At 41.4% G+C, this 24,801-nt stretch overlaps 1 protein-coding gene across 11 annotated transcripts in view; it reads left to right on the top strand.

Annotated features, from left to right (window-relative positions):
• si:ch211-285f17.1 (sickle tail protein homolog) overlaps positions 1 to 24,801 on the top strand; it is a 117,396-nt gene that overhangs the window by 42,247 nt on the left and 50,348 nt on the right. Inside the window, exon 1 of one of the 11 annotated variants that reach the window (XM_040044446.1) lies at positions 8,036 to 8,174. The exons of the other annotated variants lie outside the window; for them this stretch is intronic. The gene's annotated coding sequence lies outside the window, so the exon portion shown is untranslated. Of the gene's footprint in view, positions 1 to 8,035; positions 8,175 to 24,801 lie in introns of those variants that run through there. 11 annotated transcript variants of the gene reach the window in all.

Genomic DNA, 24,801 nt, shown 5'->3' with positions numbered 1-24,801 from the left:
CAGAGAGACTGGACGAAAAAGACAAAGTAAGGCAGGACAAACAGGAGCCATCGTGCTGTTATACAACTGGCAGTGAAACAAGGACAGGATTCAGATGTGACTGTTTTGGAAATGCAGTAGAGTGTGTTTTTGCATGCAAAGAAAGTTTTGGAGTACTCTGGTGTGAAGTCGTCTCTTTTTACCCGCCTTTGAACAACAACAGTTTCAAGACAAACAAATCCACAGGTGTATAGTGTCAGGAAAGATGGTTTGTGTCATGTTCCTGGATGGTGAGGTACACACAGTGTGTGTGTGCGTGCGTCTAGCCCTGTTGCATTAAACCATCCTCTTCTGTGTTTGACTGCTCCCAGTTGTTCATCACAAGCAAGTGGTGGTAAAGTTAGAGTAAAAGTGAAGTCAGCATACCAAAAGCGGTTTGGTTTCCACTTTGTGCGTTTGCACGTGGACAGATTTATCATGTATCTTCACACTGTGACCACACGGAGCTGCAGAACTGCCACAGTTGAGATGAGAAAGCAATAATTCTTTTGTTTTCTCTGCGCTGTCGTTTTATCTTCTCGGAGGCAGAATATTAATTCTCAGTGCTGCATCATAACACGTTTGTTTGCTGTTTTGTGATCCCATAAAATCCTTTGACAGGCAGACGGGGAGCGTTCTCATAAATGGGAAGTCAACAAGGGTATGCAAAGTTGCTGATTGAGGCCCACAGTTCACAGTGAGACAGCCAGCAGTTAATGTGATGCGTAACCAGCAATCATCAATTATTCATCGTTGAAACATTTTCCAGAGTACCAGGAAAAAGTGCTTTTATGGATAGGCAAATTACTTATATCTTTAGGGCTGCTTTATCTCTAAATTCCTTGCAGACATGCTTTGCATGTTAAATATTTTGCTGCAACGATGCAGCTAGCTTTAAAGCCCTTGCTTATAGGGAATACTTATTTGTTCATTTTTATTGTGACATTACATAAAACATCTGATAAATATTTTAGTCTCATTATTCTTGGACATTATAAATGCATTTTATGAAGTCGGTAATTCGTGTCTCGCACCAGAAGGCACAAAAGTGCACTTATGGGGCAAACTCAATTAAGCTAAATGCTTTTTATTACTCGATAAACCTGATTAGGAATCACATTTCTGTGACAACAAAAAACATGCATTTACTGTTATTGTTTCCTGGGCTGCACTTGCTGTGATTTGAAAGAGTTACGTAACAGAGAGAATGTATGAGAGGCAGGGATGGAGGGATGGCCAGATGTAGACTCGGGTGGGAGAGGAAGAGAGCCTGACCTGACTGACTAACCCAGCTGGTGGCCCAGCATTTCCATCAGTCATCGCCTTTTGTCTGTCTCTCACTTCTTTGTTCACAGGTTAGTCTCAGATTTCTTTCGCTTTGTAAACCTGCATGCCTCGGGTTAATAATCTGATTGATGTCAAGTGAACTCACCTGTTAACCGGGACATTTTTGTTGTGTCTTTGCAAAGTTCAGACTCAAACCTTACCAGAGTTTTGGTGTTAGATACCAGTTTTTAGGGAGTTTAAATTCTGACATATTTCCCATGATGGAATTTCGGTTCAGAGCTTTTAGGAAGTGTTTATGTAAGCATTTGTTTCCCATAACTTGGCAGTGTGTTGTGTTAATATACTATATAAGGTTGCCAAAATAAGAGAATCAGGAAAACACTTGATACCATTCTGACAATAGCTTGGAGTCACCAAATGAATTTTTTGGTCTCTTTGGTCTTTGCACCTTGCTGCAGATTGCTTCCTTTGCTAACACGGATTTGCACAGATGTGGAGATGTGAAAGCAGTGTTCTGAAAGTGCAATAAAAATCTTCTTTTCCCACTAAAATCAGTGACTAATCTGAGATCTGATATGGTTATCGAGATGATCATTTTGGCCATAATCGTGTAACCCTAATCTCCAGCAATGTAACTTCTACAAACTAGCATGGAATGTACCAAAGATGCCACTATTTACTCAGCTATGCTGCGTACACTGCTACATGTGCTCCGAGCAAAGGACATGGTACTGCTCTGCTCGATTTTTGATTAACAGAAACAGTTTCTGCATTAGGTTCTGTTAAAAAAAAATATATATATATATTATTAATATCAGTGGAAATTGAACAACACACATGGAGATATATAGTTCAATATTGGCCAACAGATCTGCAGACTTTCACTAAGACCTGTTGGTTCATGGGTATAGCAATTTGATACAAAGCGGATGTCTGTGGAGGACAAGAGGGTAATGGCATTACCTTATCTTTGAGCGTCCCTTGTGTCATTCTGACAGTTGCTTCATGCTTCACTTACGCTGCGCTTTAGTAGTCAAAATGTTGCTGCAGTAGCCAAAACAACGGGCTGCACTGTGTGAAAGTCAGAGTTGTATGCAAGGTCGAACACTGCCTAACATTTGAACATAACATGGACTTTAAAAGCATCCCTGAGTCCACTTTCAAAATACCAATGTTTTGTCAAGCAAAGACGATTATTCACAGTTTTTTATTAAAGCATGAAAAGCTTGGTTGATAAAGAACACGTGTTTGTATATCAAAGTGAGGATCCAGCTGTTTGGCGTGAGTTATTGTAGATTTAAACAGCGGGTTCACAGTTTTTCAAATCTGTCTTGAAGCGAGCCATAAGGACTCCATCATACTGGCCCACAAGCCGAGAATCAGCAAAAAAAAGAAGAAGCTGAAACTTGGCAGGGGTGTGTTGAATCAGAGTTTGGTTAATCACTTTAATGCATGAATGTCTCTTTGTGTTGTATTTGTAATACTTTGCTCACATAATTACACCCTACAGCACTGGAGTCTTTGACTCGAGTGAAAATGGGGTGAATTGTTAAATTGAAAAGAATTTGTGGTTTTTAGTCATATTCTTTGCCCGGCGGCTCTTATTGGACCCTTTTTTCTGTATTTTATGGCGTTACAAGCTGTTACATTGAAACCACTTCCAAAACATGCATTTAATCTTTTGCCCAAGTTGGGATGAAAGAGCTGTTTTTGTAATATACAGAAGATTTAAGATATATTAACAATTACAATATTAATGCTGATAGAAGCTGAGACCTAAGACATTATCATTATGAGTATCAATCAGTAAAGATTTAAAGGGTGTGAAAAATTAACATAATTCTTTACAACTGCACATGGTTGTAAATGGATTTTCTTTCTATTCTGGATTCCTTTTTTTCCTCATGTAAAGCAGTTTTTAAGCCATTCTGACGCTTGCTCCTGAAGGAGAGAACTGCTTGTGTCTTCTCCTACTTTCTGCTACTCCCTTTAGAGGATCTTCCTGTCACGATCAGGTGTCTGGGAATGGAGAGAGAGGACCCAAATGAAAGACACAGTTTTTATTAACTGGAGCTAGGTTAATAAACGATTGAAATAAACAGAGTGCATGCACACGAGGAAATTACGACAGCATGACCGGAAACAGAGACCAACTGAGTTCTTAAAGAGACAGGATAATAACAGGATAGGTAACAGGTGGGAACACAGCTAACTAATGAAACAGAGTAACCACAAGTAAACCTAACGCACATAGGACAAGAGACTTTCACAATAAAGATGGAAACCGACTCGAGAAACTAAACAATGACAAAAAGTCCAAACCCCAAACACTGGGTCAAGAACCGAGGTGCCATGACACTTCATCTGTCTCATCCTATCCCTAGCATCCTCTTCTGCCACACCAACCCTCGGCATTTCCTCCTTCACATCCATGAACCTTCTCTGTGGTCTCCATCTTTTCCTCCTGCCCCAGTTCAACATACTTTGTCCAATATATTCACTCTTCTTCCTCTGCACGTCCAAACCATCCTAGCCTCGCCTCTCTAACTTTGTGTCCAAACTACTCAACCTTCTTCTCCTGACTTTCACTCCTCTTCTCTTCAGAGCATACTTCCATCTCTTTTCCACTTGCTCCCTGCTCTCACAGCGCACCACGTCATCTGTGAACCTCACAGTCCACAGAGACTCTTGCCTGATCTCATCTGTCTACCTGTCCATCTCCAGTGCAAACAAGAAGGGTGTTCAGAGCTGATCCCTGGCATAGTCCCACCTATACCATGATCCTCTCTGTCACTCCTACTGTACACCTCACCACTGGCTCACTGTCCTCATACATGTCCACATACAGTACCACAGATTCTCTTTTGGCACCCTATCATATGTTTTCTCTAGATTCACAAACACACAGTGAAGCTCCTTCCGACCTTTAGGTTAAAATTTTCGCTACCCTCTCTCGTGAACATCTCCATACTGCCACAGATATATTATAGCTGCCCTCACTTCCTTCTCAATAATCTAAAATTGTAAACTTCCTGATTAACCGCTTATGTAATTTACTTTGTATTAACCAGTTTCTTTACTGAAATGTCTGTGCAGTTTTACATTCAGAGCTGTGATCTTAAAATCACAGGCCAGTTTTTCAAACCGTTAGCAGGCTAGCTGACTTTGAAGTAGCTTCCTGTCTTAATCTGTGATGACTTCGGTGCCTCGCTCTGGTTGTCTTGTTCTTTGCTTCTGAGTTTTGACTCTGACAGATCAGTGCTGGCCAGTCTTCACCACAGAATGATGCACATAATGCTCTCTGTAGAATATAATTTCCGGTGCTGCCACTTTAATTCATTTATGCACGTGTGACTCAAGGACAGACAAACAGAAACAGAGTCATGTGACCCCTCTGACCCTTTGTGCTATGTTTCCTGGGTGAGTTATGTCTCATTGTTCCTTTCTGTCACTGTTGCAGTGGGCCACAGGACAATCAGACTGGCCTCATAGTGCCACATTCACTTCTCCGGCCAAGCTGTGATCTCACACCTCTCACTTCGCATTCTCATTATTTCAGGCTCTTATTAATTTATTTAATCAATAGCCGTTTAAGATCTCCTCCCCGGAAATGCATAATGGCAGCAGATTCATCGGGCTGCTACATCAAATTATGGGCTTGACTGGTAGGGTCTCTGGAGGCTCAGATGTGTGTTTGTGATGGGTTAAACACAGGTTGTGATGCACGGTACTGTGCATTGTTTACATAATGATAGCTCATCATCCTCAGACAGTCCCTCAAACCTGAAGGGCAGTGAGCCTAAACTTCAATAAGACTCCTCTCAGAGTATCCGATGCTGACTCAGAGATCACACTCGTCCAGTGGCTCCATTGTTGCCATGAGCTCAGCTCTGAAGCCTCCCTGTGGAAGATTATGAAAGTGGCTTTAAAATACAGAGCAGCAGCTCAACGGGGCTTTAGATGATTTCAGGCTAAATATATGTAAAAGGCAGCTCGGTCCACAGGGTAGAGTGGGATCTGGGTGGAAGGCAGCCAAGGCCTTTGGTGCCTCCTTTTTTTGCTGTTTTTGTTATGCGCTCTGTATCAGTTTGAAAGATGCCCTGCAAACTAAAACCAAAAATAAGAGCCAACAAAAACTGTCACTTTGAGTTCAGAGTTTTTAAGTAAAAAGAACTCAGCAACAATACCCCTGACTGTAAAAACAGATATAAACAGGTGTATTATTTTAGTTTATATACTGACTGTTCCATCTGTGCCACTTATAGACTCAACTTCATGGAAAAACAGTTGATAAATACATCAATAACAATTAAAAAGGCTGAGAGTTTATTCATTGTTAACGCTGCTTAAATGTTAGAAGAGAAAAAACAAAAAAAGTACATTAAAATCATAGATGTCAGTGTCACCAGTAGGTTTCAAATGTTTTTTGGTTTTTTGCATTACATTGCAGTCCTTGTATCAGCCTTGTTTAACACATCCAGCAGCAATGCATCAGCTGGCTTAAAGCAAAGGTCACATGACAAGCTGTCCTTTTCAGATAAAAGGAGGTGACACAGTGTATCCAGTTCTTTTTCTTCATGTGAGTCATCTTTAGATTGTTAAGCACGTTGGCCTAAAGAGGAAAAACAGTTAGCTTGCGAGCCTCCTTTCCCGAATCTTCATTTGTGCTACTGAAAGCGAACGGCTTGTCATTTCACTCTCTTTGCTTTACACGAGCACGGCTGAGTTCAGCCTCTTCCAAGGCACACAGGTGGCTCATTCACTGGGTGACTGCAGGTTCGGCTCCTTGGTGGCAGACTGGCACAGGCTGAGCCGCCAGGCTGAATAGCCTCAGGTGTAATCCTCACCTGCTTCTTTGCCGTTAAATCCCGAATGTTTTGATTTATTTTGCTTCCACTTCTATTTTTCTGAATGTCTTTTCAGCACTGGAAGGATTTAGTGCTAGAGGATTAGTCAGAGTGGGCCCTGTTTATAATGTGCATGCAGGAAGAGAGTAAGGAAGAAGTATTTCCACTTTCTTATGGCAACACAAGTCCAGAAACATGTTCATGAGTACATGGGCATACAGTTACATATGTGTACACACCCATCCAAGTACGGCACTGTATAGACATCACTGCACCTGCTTTCTGTTATCGTGCACAGAGTCAAAAGCTCTTTCTCTGTCTTTATTATGTGATAAAAGCAGGAGAAATAAATGCTGACGTACAAAGCCTACATGCCGGCACACCTGAGCTGCCGAGGGAGTGACTGAGCACATTTGATCTTTTCATGCCGTTTTTGTACTAACTGCTGCTTTGAAGTTTTGCTGTTTTGTGCATCTGAGCCCCTAAACAATGAACCGCAGTTGTGATTGTCCGGATCATGTCTGTCAGCGTGGGGGTTTTTGTGCTTGTGTTCACAAGAGGAGGGGTCCGTGAAGGAGAGCAGGCTCCCTGCTCCAGCACATGGTGCCCAGACTAAACAACAAGATGAATGTTTCCTGAATTCGACTTGGCACAGAGGCACCCCCCAATCTACCCATGCGGCTGAACTCTAAAAAGACTCGCATGCCTAGCTGGAACAAATGTATTTGAAAGAAAATTGCGGAGTTACAGTAGCCTTATTGTTGAAACGATCTATGTAAACACCTCTGAGCAGAATCCGCTTTAATCTGCCAAACTTACAGTAGTTTGGTTTATTATTTTCCCCATTGCAGTGCCGTGATTTTTCATTTTACCATCATACAAAGTGGTTTAGATCATCTATGTTTGTCTCATAATCCAGAAATCGTAATGTTTATCCTCTGAATGAAATGCTTTCTTTTTATTCCAGTGCAAAGTTTTACCTTAATAGCAGATTATAAGAGGTACAAAGTCGAAGTGCTTGCGCGGTGCCTGAGTTGTCTAAGGACTTCCACACCCCGCATGGTGTTACCATCTTGTGATGATAGAACTGTTAACAGAGCCAACAAAAGCTCAGTGTGCTGCTGTCAACCTGTCCCCTCCCACACATCACCTTTCACCTCACTGCCCTGCACCCCCCCCCCACACACACACACACACATCACACCTCTACTCTTTCTTATTTCACTCAGAGGCTGGAAAGAGCTGGGGATGCATGGGGCTGGGCAGCTATAGTGAAACTGTGAATTGGAGGTTGGCACTGTGAGAGTGCATACAGTACAGTGAAAACCTTTGGCAGGCTATGGTAAAGGGAACTTGCTGTGGAGACCAAGCTTTGAGGTCTGTGACGGGCTGAGCCTCATTGCGGTTTATAACAACAAGCTGTTGGATTTGGAGAGAAAGTTCCAGTCACGCCCCCCAGCTCTCAGTCAACACAGCCAACCCCCTTTTTACCCATGCCTGAAAAAGTGTATTTGTCTCAGTAAGACTGAAGCTGGCAGCCCCCACTGTGCATTATCCTTCCTAACCTATCCTCCCTCCACCTTCGCTCTTTTAGCTCATAGTTTGCGTCTCCCGAACTCTTCTTCTTGTGACTGAGGTCCAGATAGTGGCAAGAGGTTAAAAAACCTTAGTCATGAGGGTACACACACACACATTCACAGACAGACGTCTACATGTGACAAGCCCCTGCCAAACAATCGCTGCTGGCTCAGAGAGAGTAGGTGGGCGGAGGGGCAGCGGTAGTTTCTTGGAAGGCCTGATTGGAGCATAAACAGCAGCCCAGGAAGTCTAACAGAAAGAGAGAGAGGGAGAGAGCAAGAGACGGAGGGAGGGAGGGATCAGTGGAAGTGTAGATCTACCGGGAGAGAGCAAAAAGTTTTGGGACTGAGGCAGTGTGTTAGTTTGTGTCACTCTGGGTGAGTGTGAAGAAAAAAAGACTTGGTTATCAGGACATACTTTACCACAGCCTACCAGAAAGAAAAGGTGAGTAGCTACATCTTGCACAAGAGCACACGCCTCTCTTACACCGATACATAAACGCTCACGGGACTATAAACTCCCATCTTCATCAGTTTTTCCATCCATAGATTCAGATTGATGCACTGTAAGGCAGACATCCCTGCACTGTGAGAGAAGATGGCACGCTGTTACTGTTGCATGCAGTGTCATTTAAATTTCCAGACAGTTTTTTGGAGTTGCATTCACTATGGTGTTCTTGATATGTGTGTGTGTGTGTGTGTGTGTGCTGCTTGCTGATGGTTTCCCCTGGCTCCGAAAGCTGCTTGTTTTCCATAGCTGTTTTCTTTTTTTTTTTTTGCTGTGCCTTGAACCGCAGCCAACCATTCAGTGTGTGAAGCAAAAAAAAAGAGAGAAAAAAGGGGGAGACCATCTAATGTGTGTGTGGCTGTGTCTAATTAAGCTGTTGGAGGGAGAAGAGTGGTGAGGGTCAAACCATGAGAGGGTGAACTTGGAAAAACAGCGCTGTCCCTCTTATAAAACACATCCCTTGCACAAACTATCAGTTACATTAATTGTCTGGGATCAGAACTTAGAATAAACTAACAAGTTTTCTTAATCTTCTAAAATTCATCTGCCTTTTGAGATCACACAGAAATGTAATCTGTATCATCAAAGTGGCTGTTTGGGGATCAGCTTTAGTGCAGATTTTGTGATGCTGTTTGGTCACGTCAAGCAGATCGCAACATTTCCCATGCTGCTGCTTCTCTCCTCTCAAAGGGAACATCAGTATATATCTTGCGACCTTTAAGTCGCTGTGCTCTTCACACTACATACAGTAGATGTATTAACTAGGGAAAACGGTGAACTACTACTTTTTACAGTTTGTCACTAATCTTAAAGTTGAGTCGAATTTGAAGCATTTTACTGTCTTAACAGGCCTATATTTTCCTGTCTGGATCTCTTCAGCACTGTGGGAATTGCATTAACTTTTTTCCACTGCTGAGTAGATTTGCATCTGGAAAAGACTGGTCTGCCCAATCCTAGGCAAATGGGGAAAAAAATGAGAGTTAATTTCACAGATTTTCACATGCAACTGTGTAATCTCTATTTTTATTACCATAAAGTCACACGATAACTAATCAGAAGTTCTTCTTCTTTTGTTGTTGTTTTTGACAAATAAAGAAACCCTCAGTTGTGCTTTGTATTTAATCCCTAAGCCATATTGGTCCTTTAAGTTCCATCATCTACTTTTTACCACTCAGATGTTTAGTGATGGGTGTGATTTGTTTTGTCTCTCACCAATAAATACATCAGCTTCCCTCAGTCCGCAGGCGGGGAAGGTAAACGGGTCAGAGAGACAAATGAGCTCGCACACTCGCACCCCTTTACAGTGCCCCTAAACCTCATCTTTCATCGCTCGTTTTGGCACTTTCACAACGTTAGACTGTCTCTCACAAGTTTTTATCACCGCTTTGCTGATGTAGCAAGTTGTCAGTTTCTCACAAGACCAGAGGAAACCGTTATTAACGGGAAGGCAGGGGTTTGGCTGCCAGTATAATTCTACCAAGCTATTCGTCTAAGTGATAGCATATGAGGTGCAGTGATTTTGGCAGTGTTTTTACAAGCAAAGGCACACAGTAGCTCCTGACCGTATGCCTCCATTTGTCAAATATCATTAAGAGAGACTAAGGTTAGGACACGAGCACTTGATTACTTGGCTGGACTAGTCTGTTACATCAGTATCCAGACATAACACTGCAGATCTGAATCTCTACAGGAGATCAGGCATTAACCTGACCAAATGTATTAGCTGATTCAAATCTGGGGAAGTAAAGTTTGACGGCTTCCATGAGCTAGGGGGAAACACACCTGGGCCAGCGGCATGTGGCCAAGCAGCAGTGAGGCCAGTGGGGGTGGATGGGGTGAGAGGCCTAACCAGGTGTTTCTCTGCACTGTCATCCTTCGCTGGGCCTCAAGCCAGCTCACGCCACGTCTCATTGATCTTCAAGGTTTGATCAAAACTCATTAGAGAGCTTTCATTCTAGCTCCCATTGGTGGGTGAGTTATGGATGCGATAGAAACACACCCACGTAGTGGAGATCACCAAAGTGTTGGTGAAAAAGAAAGAATGATCGTGAAAGAGAGTAGAAATGGTGCTAATGCATATTTTTCTAAACTTTAGACCTCATTGTGATCTGGTCACATGGGGGATATTTTTATGGACAGGGAGCTGCAGTTGTTCACTCTAAGAAATAGAGAAATGGAGAGTTTTATTTAGTAAGCCCAAGTCAAACTTGTGACTTGCTGACTTTTTTGTTGTCAGATTAAAAATTCCCAGGTGAAAGTGAAACCTTGTAGCCATCTTGGGTTTTTGAAACCACATGTCATTATGACATTATAACTCAGAGGTCAAGAACACGACATCCTTACACTTAAGTCAATCACAGAGAAACCCCAGTCTAACACATACTTTCCTTTATCATCTATTTGACTATGAATTTGACTATAATTTGCAAAATTTACATCATAATTACAACAAGAAATAAAAGAGTCACTAAACTAGGGTTGAGCCCATTAACTCAATAAATTGTTAATAAGATCACAAAGCAAGTGATCGTTAGAGGCGCTTTCTTGTAGACTTATTTACAGACTTCTTTGTATAACTTGGAGTTGCCCCATGCTGGCCATTAGAAAAGTAGTCTATGCTCAAACCTCAAATTTTAAATTGATATATTTTGTTCTTGTTCATCTTTCGACTTGTTACTGTTAGAGCTCATCACAGCAGATCATCTTCCTCAATCCCCCCCTATCCCTAGCATCTTCTTCTGTCTCAACCAACCCTCTGCATGTCCTCCATGAACCTCCGCTATGGTCTTCCTCTTTTTCTCCTCCCTGACAACACCATCTTTGACATCTCTTATCTAATATATCCACTGTCTCTTCTCTGCACATGTCCAAGCCATCTCAGCCTTGCTTTTCTAACTTTGTTTCTTATTTTGTCCATCCTGGTCACTCCCAGCGAAAATTTTAGCGTTTTCAATCCCAGCATCCTGCACTTCAGCCTGTCTCTTTGTTATCAGCCAGCCCTCTCTCTTTACCAGTCATGGTCCCTAAATTTAAAGGCCCTGCTCTCACTTCCACATTCCTTCCTTTCCTTCTCTCTCGCTGCCTAAGAACACACCTTCCCATCTCCTGTTCTTTTGTCTTTGACCAACAGTAGCGCACTTTCCTCCAGCACACGGCTGGCCAACAGCACCGGAGGTGGTTGTTGTTAACTTGACAGATGTTACACCAGGCCATCCTGATGATACAATGTACGTGTATATAATTTGGATTGACCCTTTAGAGCTAAATGTTCTAGTTTTTGTTATTCAAACCAAGCTAATCTCAATCTAATTCTTGGTATTAAAGTTGATAGAAAGCTTCATTTCTCTGGGACTGTGTCCACTGCTCGTGTAACATCCACAGTATAAAATTTTGTTTTATTTTAGTCATTATGCTTTAAGACTTTGACTGAGGCAGATTACATTCTCAATTAGCTGCGAGTAACATATCTCATCTTGCAGGAAGATTTTCTATCAGTTCAGCAGCTTAGACCAGAAGCTGTCCTTATGGCCAAAACATCTTGAGTCTAATAGAGGTGGGGATTATAAGAAGGTGTTATCACACAGAATCTCTGTCATGTTAATTGACTTCTACTTGTTGTAAATTAACCTCATTGTAAGCCAAATAATTTTCAGTAGAATAGTTAAAGGTGCTCTTTGAAAATCTTTCTTCTTCTTTTTTTATAAATTCCTGCAGTAGCTGTAAGATAGTATAAAAACACCTTATCTTGCCGTTCTTTAAAGCGCCAGAAGATATGTCATTTTTTATGCATTCCTCTTAGTCACAAGTAAAAGGCGGCTGGTAATGGCAACATTTTAATAGAGAAATGTGACAAACCAGCAGAAAATGATTTAATAAGGCAGCAATGTGTAGTTCGCCTAACAATGATTCATTAACACCAGCCTTTTAAGTTTTTTTTCCTCATTTCTTTACACTCTTTGATATTATAATAGGTCTGGCTTGATGGTTTTTAGCCTTATAACATTTCTAAAGCTTTAGGGAGATGCATAGTTAAACCACAAATAAAAATCTTGAGATGTGACCACGCAGAGAAAACAGGAGTGGTATGGCAAATATCTTCCCAGTCTGTTATTGCGGCGCTATGGGCAATGGTAGAGGTCACTTATGTGGGCGGCTTCTATGCCAGGGATTATCCACAGAGGGAAATAATAGACTTGTAGTGACGTCAGATGCTTGTGGAGCTAACGGAGACTTTGCCAAGATAGAAAACTAAGTTCGTATGTACCGTGAGTCTACATGCAGGGAGGATTTTAGATCAAATTGGGCTTAGAGTAAGAGGGCAGCTATAAAACACCTGGCAACTGGTAAATACAGGTTTTGCTTCTTCTTCTTTTTAAGGCTGGCTTATTTGCCTTAACTCGATGGGGACAGCTGAAGAGACGCAGGGCTTACCATTCACTCAGTGAAGCCATTTTGTTGAACATCCTCTTCCTTTGGCAACAACGAGAAGGGGGTAGATAGAGGTGGGACACAGTGCCGCCGACAGTTGCTGTTAAATGCCCTTTTCTCCCAATGTAAACACCTACGCCTGTCCCATCCATCTCCTCTGTTAGTCACTTGGTTTGACATAGTGCCTCCCACAACACACAAGAACATCCCCGGGTTTTTTTTTCTCCTTCTGTTCAGTACCAAGCATGCTTTGTGTACACATGAAAGGGAGTTGTATGTTTTTATCTACAGGGTCTGGTCTCCGAGCGAATTAACCTTGGGACCAAACTTATGTCAGAAATAGATGAAATGCAAAAAATGTACTGATAATTAGAATTTTGTCTCTAATTGGCAACCTACAAATGCCCTAGAGTGTAAGGTTTGTCAGACTTTATTCGCTAACATCATTCTCACTCTTTAAAAGCATATAAAGCATTCAAGGTTTTCTGTCCTCATAAAGCGTTTTTTTAAGGAAAGTATGAATTTGAGTTTTAAAGCTGCCTAATCCTAATAAATATGGATGAGACTTCTGTCCACCACCCTGTTTAACAACTTGCAGTGTCTTGCCCTTGTCCCTCAGATGTTGGCTTTCTATTGTTTTCCATTGACCCAATTGACTGCTCGCTAATGACGCCATTATGGTGGCACGATTTTATAATTACCCCTCTGCCTGACAAACTCGGTGCACTTTCGTTTAGCTATGGTCCACATTACGAAGCGCCAATCTCTGTAAATATATTCGGTAAAGCCTGTGACACACAGGATGTTTTTGTTAAGCTGGGATATTCTAGGAACAGTGGCTAAGTGAGCTCTGGAGCTGGAAGTTTTGAGGAAACCTGTCCTCTATCTGGACATGGTTTGTTTGAAGAACTCCATCCTGCTCTGACTGATAAATAGGCGGCACCATGTAAATACTGGAAAGAGGCCCGGCAGTATCAAATAAAAGCATTCCAGTCAAAAAGTAAGGACAGTTGTGCAGAGAGAGTTGAGCGAGTTTCTATTTTTTACTGTGTCTGGCTACGTGAAGGCACAGAATCAAGTCCGTATACTCTCAGGACTTTATTTAAGTAGTAGAAGGATTATACAAGCGTGACACTGCTTAACTTTAAATCCACATTGCATTTCAGGACAGATTTTGTCACACGTACTAAGCATAGCCAGTTTTGTGGCTGTTTTCTGTTTGTATCTAACCAACTGTTTTCCACGCTCGCGTGGCAACATTAGTTTGTTCATTGGTGGGTCGACCAATTTAGGTGACACTCGAATATCTCACAAGTTTTTGATGTATATGTCACTGCCATTAAGCTTAAACCAGACATACTTCTTCCTCAGAGCAGGAATCTCAATTCTGGAGATGCTCTTTCTTTAACATCCTTTCCTTGTGATGTGCTGTAGTGGACACCTTTGTTTTTCTCTAGTTGTCTTGTCATCATATCCAATACTGTGATACATATTTGTATGTATGCAACATCAATACTCACTTTCTCTTCTTTACTCTTAAATGTTCACTTGTCAACCATTGTCAATGTGATCACCGAAAGATTTGTAAATAGCTAATGCTGGCCAATAGAATGAGCCTGTTTCCTGATTGATGCTTGTTTCCTGTTTAGCAGAGCTAAATTTCTATTTCAATTGAGTTAGGTGTTGCAAAGGTTTGATTTACTAAGTCAAAGTTTGGAAATTTTGACTAATGGATGGCAAACAATGTGGCAGCAGTTACTGTTGTAAATCCTGTCTTTTTGTCCAATCATACCAGCAACTTCACAGTGTTTTGTATTGAAATGTAAAGAAAACAAAAGAAAAAAGAAAGAAAAAAACCCTCATTAATAATGAGTTTGGTGCAGAGAACTGTGTGGTTCGTGTGCACGTAAAATAGGGTGACCAACCATCCTCTTTTCCCCGGACATGTCCACTTTTCACGTTCTGTCCGGGGTGTCCGGGGGGATTTTCAAGATTGATGAAAATGTCCGGGTTTTCGTACAGAGGGCCCAAATGTGTGACGTCATCCCCGAGCTGCTGCTTTGTGAGTTGTTGTTCTTTCGAAACAAATCCCATGAAAACACCAAAACCAGCAACAATCAGTTTGTAGTTGCAGCAGTCAGTCCTCTAAACATGCTTAGCATCTCTGCGGCGTTCATCCTCAAAGCCTTTTCATTCTTATTTTAGCTTTTTATAAATGTCACTTTTAGCAAACAGGAGTAAATGGTGCATTTGTCGGGGATAGGTTTCAGCTGACGCTTTAGTGAGCTTGCTTGTATCAATAGCAATAAGAGCCCACATTCGCCCTAACAGAGAGCATGTCAGCCACCGCAGCTTGTACAGTTTGTTTCTTCTAGTGGAGATTTTATAGACAAAACAAGAAGTGCAAGATAGGGATTAATAAGTAAGACTTTGGCCACGTAGGCTAAATGAGCATTAGTGAAATCTATTTGTTGTTGCGTTTGGTCTTGGGATCTGTTAACAATACAGATACATACAATATTTCCAAAGGCTCTTTGTATAAGAACATTTTCAGTTCCCTCCATATTTCCTGGACCAAGCTCTGCCAGTGAGCTATTCCACCCCAGGCTCCCCTCAGAGTAATAAAAGCCATCTTGTAAAACTTGACATTTTCAATGTCTGAGTAAGTATTATACCTTTCTACTCCACCTCAGTGCCCTGAATGAGCTCTATAATATTATTACTTTTAATAAAAGCAGCTGCTTTCCCTAGGGTGAGAATATTTTAGTAATATTTTGCCATCTTTATTGCTGAAAATCACAATAGCCTTTAGGTATGCTTCAATTTTAGCTTGCCGAGTAGTGGAAAGGCTCTCGTTTGACTTTTTAAGTTCAAAAGCTCAAGATGAGTGCCTGTGTATTCTGAAGCTCATCTTTACTCACCATCTCCGCAATATAGAGCAGTCACAGGGTCTACCAGCCTATCATTACATTCTCCTTAAAAGCTATGGTGGAAAATATGGCTAGCTGTTGGTTTTCTTGGATTTTCCATTCACTCAAGATCCCAATCTGCTTTTACCTAAAATCCAAGGCCAAGAACATTCCTCAGAGCATTTCCATTAGTTTATATAAAAGGCCGGAAGAGCTAAAAACTGCGTCTTTACACACACACACACACACACACGTTCACCCACACAGCAACTCTCTCCTTGCGCCTTTTATCACCATTTTCTTAGCACTTTGTTTTGAAGTTTCCTTCCCGTCCGGGTTTCCTTTCACAAGCATGTGCATCCTTCCCCGGCAGCAGCACAACAATGCCCTGCTTCATTTCAGCTCTCCAAGATCTGAGACGACTGGAGCCAATGAGCGGCAAGGCACATGCAAAAGCCATTAGCTAGTTGATGATGGTGGTAAGCCGCAGAGGCATCACAAAAACAATCGTCCCAGAATGTACATTTTGTGTTGAAACCCGGCACGCTGCCTGTTCAGCCAGCGGAACACCAATAACGAAACAAGCCTTTGAAAAGGAGGGTTGTGCCTCACATCCCTCGTTCACATGCTGAGCGATCAATTCATATTTGGCTTTGTGTGAATTAAAGCAAAAGTTCCTAAGTGTCTGCACAGTCTGGCAGATGCCTGCCATGGTTGTGGAACACTTTTATTATTAGCCGCATCCCATTTGGCCTCTCAATGCTCAGCTCAGGCAGTTTGATTGAAGACTCTCTCTGGAGCTGCAGAACGACTTAATTACAGTCGCGATCTCAATCTGAATTTACTGGGAGTGCATTCATAATGCATGTCTTACTTAGTATCAGTGGCCCCAGTTAGAGCAAACCAATGATCATGTCATCATGCAGATGTGCAACCTTATGTCAACAACTGAACATCAGGGTTGTAAGGGAGGTTGACGTTCATAACGGAATAATCAGTGGATTTTTTGCATTAATTTTTTTGCAGTGTAGGAGATTTTAATGACAAATATTATGAGAAATGCCCCTCTGGGCATGCTTGTATCCAGGATCTATTTAATATATATTTCTCTAAAAATTCCATTTTACTTTATTTCACACTATTTTTAGATAAAAATAAAGGTTCGATGTAGAGAACATTTCATTTTGGAAGTCTAAAACATTTTCTGAACTTAACTAGCAAAATCGACCGTTCACTGACAGAAAGCATGTAAAACTAGGACAATAAAGTTGGCAGACTGAACCCTATTAAAAACTCATATACAGGAAAGTTCAAGCTTCCCAGAAGCTGTTCTAAGTCTCTAGAGATTTCTTCATTGATAATTGCATCCTGTAACCTAGAGCAATTTCTGGCAGTTTAGCCACTAAATGTTCCTCTATCTTCCCCAGATGGTTGTTGTGCATTTTATTGCTGGGCAGGTGGGGAACAGTGAGGTTGTCATAGCCATTTCCCCAAGAAAACAGCTGCTCAGTGCTTGTTGAGTTGCAGGGTGGGGTCACAGATCCACAACAGTGTTGCCAGCGGCTCTATATTTGCATGTTCAGACTTGAAACAAAAGATCTGCACACTATTTGGCTCCAAGGAATAATGTCATTTTAAAACAGTTATACAAAAGGAACATTTGATCCAAAGAATCTTCCTCAGGCCTCATTCAAGAAGTTTGCAGGTCTTCCTCTTTTTTAGCAACACATTGTGTTTTTACTCAGGAACCAAAGAAAAACCCCAAACAAATGTTTGCCTGGATGTGCACACATCATGAAACCTTTAAAAAAAAAAAAGAAAAAGGGAAAAAAAAAAAAAAAAAAAAAAAAAAATATATATATATATATATATATATATATATATATATATATATATATATATATATACATATACATATATATTAGATATATATAATTATAATATATATATACATATACATATATATATATATATACAATACATATACAATATATATATATATATATATATAATATATATATATATATATATATATATATATATATATATATATATTCAGTATTACTCTCTGTCAGGCTTATGAAATTAAATGACTTAAGCTTTTGCAAATCCAGAAAATGTTGTTCTGTATTTTTGGGATTTGGAATTATGTTGTTGTAATCTCAGAATCAAAGATGTATCCGTGTCACCAGAGGAAATTTTGGACTTTGGACTCTTTGGACTATTTCGAGTACAATTTCTAAGGCGCAGCTGACAGCTGCATGCTTCACACTTGATGGCTACACTTAGAGTTCAACTTCAGCTTTTTTTCTGATGAAATCTGTCATGACGATCGGAAGGACACATACAAAAAAGAAAAAAAAATATCAACTGATCCATTTAAACATCTTTAGTGCTTTGCAATCGGTGGTCCGTGAGCCTGCAGTATGTACAGTATCACTTCCATGGGGGTTATGTGTTACACAGTATGCCCCAGTAAGCTGGATTCTGCGCTGCTTTGATCAGGGTAGAGTCCCCTCACTAATCTGCTTGAGTTCTGGATGTTTGCCCAGGACACACGTACACACATACAAACACTCTCACAAATTGTGATTAAAAAAACAGATGTGAAGTCAAGCCAAAAAGATGGAATAGTCTGAAAAAAATCAAATGGGGACAAAGTGACATAACACTCGGATAGCTGACTGCACATTTGCATGTACTTACAGTATGTGCCAGTTTAGGTTACTTAGATTTGATTTAAAGTTCACTACATAACATTATAGCACTGTGTCCATTCATCTAAGAGTACAGACTAGTCTCATGCTTTGTATTTACAGAGGCTATAACTAGGATCTAATGACGTAATGCACACCTGGGTTTTTTTAAAGTCTTTACTCACACTCAGCTGGAATAAAACTGGCATGATCTTTGATCCATATTTTAATTACAGCTGCGGGACACAGACAGGATTAGGAAGTGTAAATGCTTCTGTCATTGTTCCTTGTCTTTTTAGCAGCCGTTTAAAATCTCTTAATTGCTCTGGGCTTAAGTGCAAATCTCCATGTCCTGTATTTAAGCACTAATAAACAGGTGGGAAAAGATGTTATCTGGCTAAAGCCGATGAGCTGAAATGGAGTGATCAAATAGTGAAGCTGGAAAGGGGAATGAGAAAGAAGAAATGGGAGAAAGGAGTTAGGCAAGGAAAGAGGAAAGGGGTTCTACTTGACTGTTTGCTATGGCCCTCCCTGCATTACATCACTGAGATGCTTCGGCACTGATGACATTGTTGAGCTGAGGAGAGGGTTGGTCCTGGAGATGATGTCATTAATAACCAATCAGGGGACTTGGGGGTGGTGGATGGTGGTAGGGTCTGGCTAGCTTAGGCTGAAATATAAAGATCTCTGAAAATGTCTTTTCCCCCCTCCTCAAATCATCGAGCCTTTGTGTCCGGCGCACTTTTCCTGAGGTTATTTTTAGGCCTGTGTTAAAAATAATTTATATCAGAGGCTGTTTCTGCTGCTGCCACAGAGCGAAGGAACGAACTGCAGCGGACTCTGCTGAAGAAGACAGACATGTTAATATAGCCTTAAAGGATTTAGCGTGAAACAAATTAATAGTAAATGAAGTAGCTGTTTTGTGTCTGTCTTCTGGGACAGATGAGTGCCGTGCTGCACTCTTTTCTTGCTGGTGAGGCTTTTGATTCCCAGAAAAATTTGAGATACACTGTTAAGCTACTTTTGGTGTGGCCCTTATTTACAGACTAGCTCAGATTCTCGGCCTGTTTTGGGCAGTGCCGCACATATTAAGCACCAACATATGATTAATAAAAAGCGGTTATGATGTAAATACTAGCAATTCATTTGGAGTTGACACTTTGGCTTCCTAAGAAATCTAAATTCATACTCTGTAGCTTGAGCTTTTAGGTCTGTTTTGGTCTTTGCTGCCTCCTGAAGTGTCTCTTTAGCTGTGAAGTGCTCTGCTATGTCCACCAAGTACTTTCTAATTTTGTCAGTGTATTGCTTGCTGCTGTAAAGGGAGCATCTAATCTGTTTATCCGAGAATTTCCCATGGAAACAGATTTGAAACAAAGCAACAGGAACGCTGAAATCCCAGAACACTAAAGTTGCTGTCTGTGAAACCAAAACAGATGGCTGAAAGTCTTAAAGCCCCTTTGTGAGTTCATCGCTAGGAGTGATAGCTTGCACGTTGTATGAAGTCATTGATCAGAGCACAGTTGAAAATCATTCGATGAGTAACCATCTTCACTTTGCCCATTGCGACTTTTTAAAGTTTTTATACTGTACAAGATGACACGATGAAGGTCACAGGCCAAAACATGTTAGTCAAGTAATAAAGCTGTTCTTTATACTAAAAGTGGAGCTTGTAGTATAAAGCTTTGACCTCTGTAGTGTCCAGTTGCTACAATCGCCTATTGTGCCAACAGTGTGAGTACTCAGGGAGTTTAATATAGTATCAAATCAGATTTAAATACAAATTACTTTCACTGTTGGGGTAAACTAATCACTGGCTGAGAAGCCTTTGCTCCCGTGACCTCATCCCAGCTTTTGCTTGTCACCACACTGTGGGAAAACTATTAAACTTTGCAGGCACTCACTTTTCTCCTGCTCTGCCATGGGAAAGCAACAGCATTTCATCATCCTGCAACCACACTACAATAAAGCTTGTGTTGTTTCTTTTCTTACTTCACCTCACAGTTGACCACCTGAACTTTTGTGATCCACAAAGCAAAAAGAAAGTCTCCTCTTTCAACTACTGAAAATATTTACAATATGTTTTCTGTGGTAAAGCAAAAAACTATATATCTTCAAAATGACCATTTTAGTGAGGGGGGGGAGAATGCACTTAGCCTACAGCATTACGGTTAAATCACCCTTTGTGCATTAAGGAATTCTCTCCGTCTCAGTGGTTGGGTCTTCCAGCCTCAGTACCTTCTGTTCCAGAGAGGTTTAAGCCTGGAGTCAGTCCACCACCTGACTGAAACACATATACATACATCAATACAGGAACACACAGCCACAAACACGCAACACATGGACAGCAGGCAGCAGGTTTTACAGATAAAGTCTGGGACAGAGGCACTAGTGTTCTCTGGATCTCAGAGTGACTTCCCCTCCAACGGCCCGTTTCATATACCACCAGCACCTGCATCACTTATCAGCTCGAACAGCACTCACCTCTCCAGAGTAAAAACCCTTTGCAGCTATTCAGCTTCACACAACAAGCTGGGACGGCACCGTGGTGCAGAGGCCAACTCACAGTGAGGAGGTTCCTGGTTTGGATCTCCTGGCTAGCTGTGGGTGCTCTGTGTGGAGTTTGCATGTTCTCCCAGGGGCTCTCTGGCTTTCCTTCAGGTGCTTCGTCCTAGCCTGCATGCTGTACGGCACTCCGCAAGTGCAGTTAAGAAAAGGGACAGATTGCTCAAATTCAGTCAGATTAAAACTACCTTTGTAATCTGCATTTTTAAAATGTCGGTTAGAAACAACTTTTAACGCCGGTTATGCCCTGCTAGCATGAGTGAAAACCAGAGGAGAGATATGCAGGGCAGAGGGGGAAAGTGAGGAGCATACGACTGGCTGGTTGCAAAAGTCTGGGCCCTAAGCTGCTTATCACTATGAAGAGAGTCAATTGCAGTGCAATCACTTTTTAATAAACTTGAGAGAGAGCTGGCATATTGAAAGGCGTATTTAAATGGATGCCATGTACTCTCATTTGCTTAGGACTTTGCTGTACTCTAACTAGCGTATCTTCATCTGTCTTAAAATCTGTCTGAGTCCATCTAATATATATATATATATATATATATATATATATATATTTGTGCTAATATGCTTGTGTGAGCTTTTGTATGCAAAAGTCACACATGCATTTCTGCTGTGTGCACTTAATGGGTAAATGTGTTGACGTGGAAAACTTGCCAAAACAGATAAGAGATACCTTATCACCAAGCACACAGTGTGAGAGAGGCCTGACAATTTGACTTTTTATCACTTCATTCATTTAAACTTGCTGCATCACTTATGACTTATGAACACTCTGTAGGCAGACTGGGCATATGTGGCGAAGTTATCATGAGATGCCCAGAATTCAGCAGAGAAATGACATCTCTCTGTGTCAGGAGAAAAATCAGCAATGTAAGATTTTCATGGAAAAGCTGATAAAGAATAAAATTCACATGCAATGAAAGGGCATGGAAAGTGGCGTAAGTTCCTTGCCAGTGAGGTATAGCTATGTCAAAACATATTGAAACCCAGAGATCGAATCTGTGCTGCTTTTCGGATGATACCGAGCTCCAGTCACAATTGGTAGGGTATTAAACAGATGAGTCACGCTGGGGATCGGTTGCCGTTCAATTAACTGCAATGAAATATTTTCTACCCCAGCGCACTCGTATCTCTTTATCCAGGAAGAGAGTTCAAGACAGGATAGTCTCCGGAGATTCGGATACAAAGGAAGGATGACTCGAGATTCAAAAGAAAAAAAGTTCTCTCAGACAGGCAACAAGAGGTAGCATATACCTCCCCTCTGACTCATGGGTAGTTGTCCTCCTCCCAGTCGCAGCTGTTCTCAGCGTCTCCCCATCCCTCACCCTTGGGACGCCACCAGCCTCACCGTTGGCCCAGAGACTGTTGTCACGGGAGACAAGCAGATATCTGAGCCAGTGGCTAGGTTGACTTACACCTACTCTGGCCAGGAGTTAATGAAGTGTGCACGCTGCTGGCGTTTCCTGGCAAACATATGTGCCTACACATTTATAATTGTGCACACAGGCACTCTAACAAACACACCAGTTCATTAAGCAGCTCTTACTGTCTTAGTTAATAAATGACAAAGACAGTATTATCAAACCTGTTTCCTTGTGGGTGCTTGAAAAGCTACACAAACACGCAGTCTTCTTCCTGTTCTCTCATGCTCAGGCACATGTAGGCGCTGTCATTTTCTCCTAATCACTACTCAGCATCCCAGGCGCATGTTCAAGAGCACCCCCTGGTGTGAAGAAAATGCAGGGCATCTTAAAAGTTACCACAACATATTTAGTTAGAGAAGTTTCTTTCTTGCTTTGAAGTAGTCCAGGGCTGATGTCTGTTAGAAAGTGGATGTGGATGTGCCCATGAATGCAGCTTGCCAGTGAACACAGTTGTTAGTTTGAGCTGTCCTCTGAATGCTTTAGACGGCGTTATCTGAACTAATAGGCGTCCTCTTTCCATGGCTCTTTTCCTGGCCTTCCCTCCCCTCTTGTTTGCTTTATTAGATGGACAAGAAGTAACAAAATGTGTGTGTGTTATCAAGGATTTCATCAGGTCTCAAGTATTATTTCATTTCACAAGAAACTAAGACCATGTCCTGCTTATGTCATAGACCATGGCTCTGCTCACACCATGTACTGGGATGCGTTTTGCAGTGATCCGATCACAAATGAGCAGCTCTAAGTGTCGATGAAGAGTCTCAGTACTTCACACTTGATTTTTTAAATTTGTCTCGGGCCACATGGTATGTTTATCTGATTGCAACCAAATACTACTCAGAATTTAGATTACAAAAGAGATTACAAGCGTTTTTCAACAGCTGTCCACTTATTCGTCGGATTACCCACGATGCATGTTGATGTCAGACCTGACCTGAGTTAAATTTTATTGAAGCTGTAGTCCATTGAGATGCCATTAACTCTGCACTTCAGTTAAAGATCTGCGAGTCTCATCCACCACTTGCGATAAGCCATTCCACTTCAAGGTAGTGTCTAAGCAGTAAAATCGGTTTGCCATGCTTCATTGAGTCCAGCTACAGCAATAAGCTTTACTTGAACGTTCTCAGCGTATCCAGTTTGATAAATATGTATTTAACCATCACTTTGCAATGCTAAGCTGTCACATTCTCTGCTCTTCCATAACCGTTTTCACATCACATCCACTTTACCACACCGCTGCTACTTTTCCCAGCGCTGACAGCCACATACACACGAGACCAAATGTCTGTAACTCATATCTTTTGGCCGACTGCCTGTCAGGTTGGCAGGCCTGTCTGTTTATATGGCTTCAGCAGAGTGGAAAGTCTGGAAAGGCCAGAGTATCTGACTACGTACACTCAAATGCACACGACATCCACAGCGTCTGTATCTGTGCATACCTACGTGCATATATCTTAATTGAAAGAGAAAATTGTGATCGGGGCGCGCGCCGCGGAAGTTTGAGTATCTGCTCGTTTGAGCTGAGACAGATGTTGTGGTGGTCTTGGCTAAGAGCAATGGTCATTACTAGTGACACGGCAGCTGGGATATGCCTCATTAGGTGCGAGATAGCGATGGGAACAAGTGTGGGAGGGTTGAGGGGGAAAAAATGACAGAAAGGCAGAAAATGTAAAGAAAATAGAAAAATAACTTATATTATATTTCTAATTAGAGGAATCTATTTAGGAATTTCTTTGTAAGTTGTAATATGTTTATGTCATATGCAGTGTTTAAATCCTCCACAATGGAGTGGACTGTTTTGTATTCTTAATGGGAAGGATAGCCAGAGACATTTGGAAAACACTGCTGTTTATTTACTGTAGGGTGCAATATGACAGGCCCAGTGTCCCGTATGGACACCACAGCTATGGGTGAATGCGCTTCTGCACACAGAGGCTTTGTGGAGCACTCCTGATTTAACAAGTCACGTAAACAAAGGCAAAGGAAGAAAGAGGATTGCATTACACTAGAAGGGGAGCAACAAAAACAACACATGCATACGATAAAATTATGGGATAAAAATTGAAGTTCTAATAAGTCATGAATTCCAGCTAGATCGCAAGATTTTCTTTCAAATATAACAGCCCGTTGTTCTCTGCAGATTGGTGTCATCCTGACCTGAAAATGATATAATCAACCCCTTGAATCAAAACAACAGCCCACTCAGCCACAGGATTTTCAAGGGAAGGTTTTTGAGTCACTTTCTTCACAGAGCCTCTCTGATTGGTGGGCAGTTTCCTTGAGTCTTAAGCTACACTGGAAGTGGCGTTCCTCCTTATGGAAATAGTCTATCTGGCCCTTTCTCTGTATCAGAAATCATTTTGCATGTGTTGATTTGCCGGACAAGTTTTCGTTTTTCTGCCTCGTATCTGTAAAAAGTGAAACAGATACCCACACAGGAAGTCAGATATCCCCTGCATGCGAATGCTTGAATGCCTGCGTTTGTGTTCGTATGAGTTAGTTTCGAGAAATGTTGCAGAGCTGCATTGCAAAGGGGTTTTAG

This window comes from Simochromis diagramma, unplaced genomic scaffold, assembly GCF_900408965.1.
Source record: "Simochromis diagramma unplaced genomic scaffold, fSimDia1.1 OVJJ01000602.1, whole genome shotgun sequence".
NCBI classification, from domain to species: domain Eukaryota; kingdom Metazoa; phylum Chordata; class Actinopteri; order Cichliformes; family Cichlidae; genus Simochromis; species Simochromis diagramma.
The sequence above is the reverse complement of the archived record's forward strand: the minus strand, read 5'-3'. Positions and strand labels throughout refer to the sequence as shown.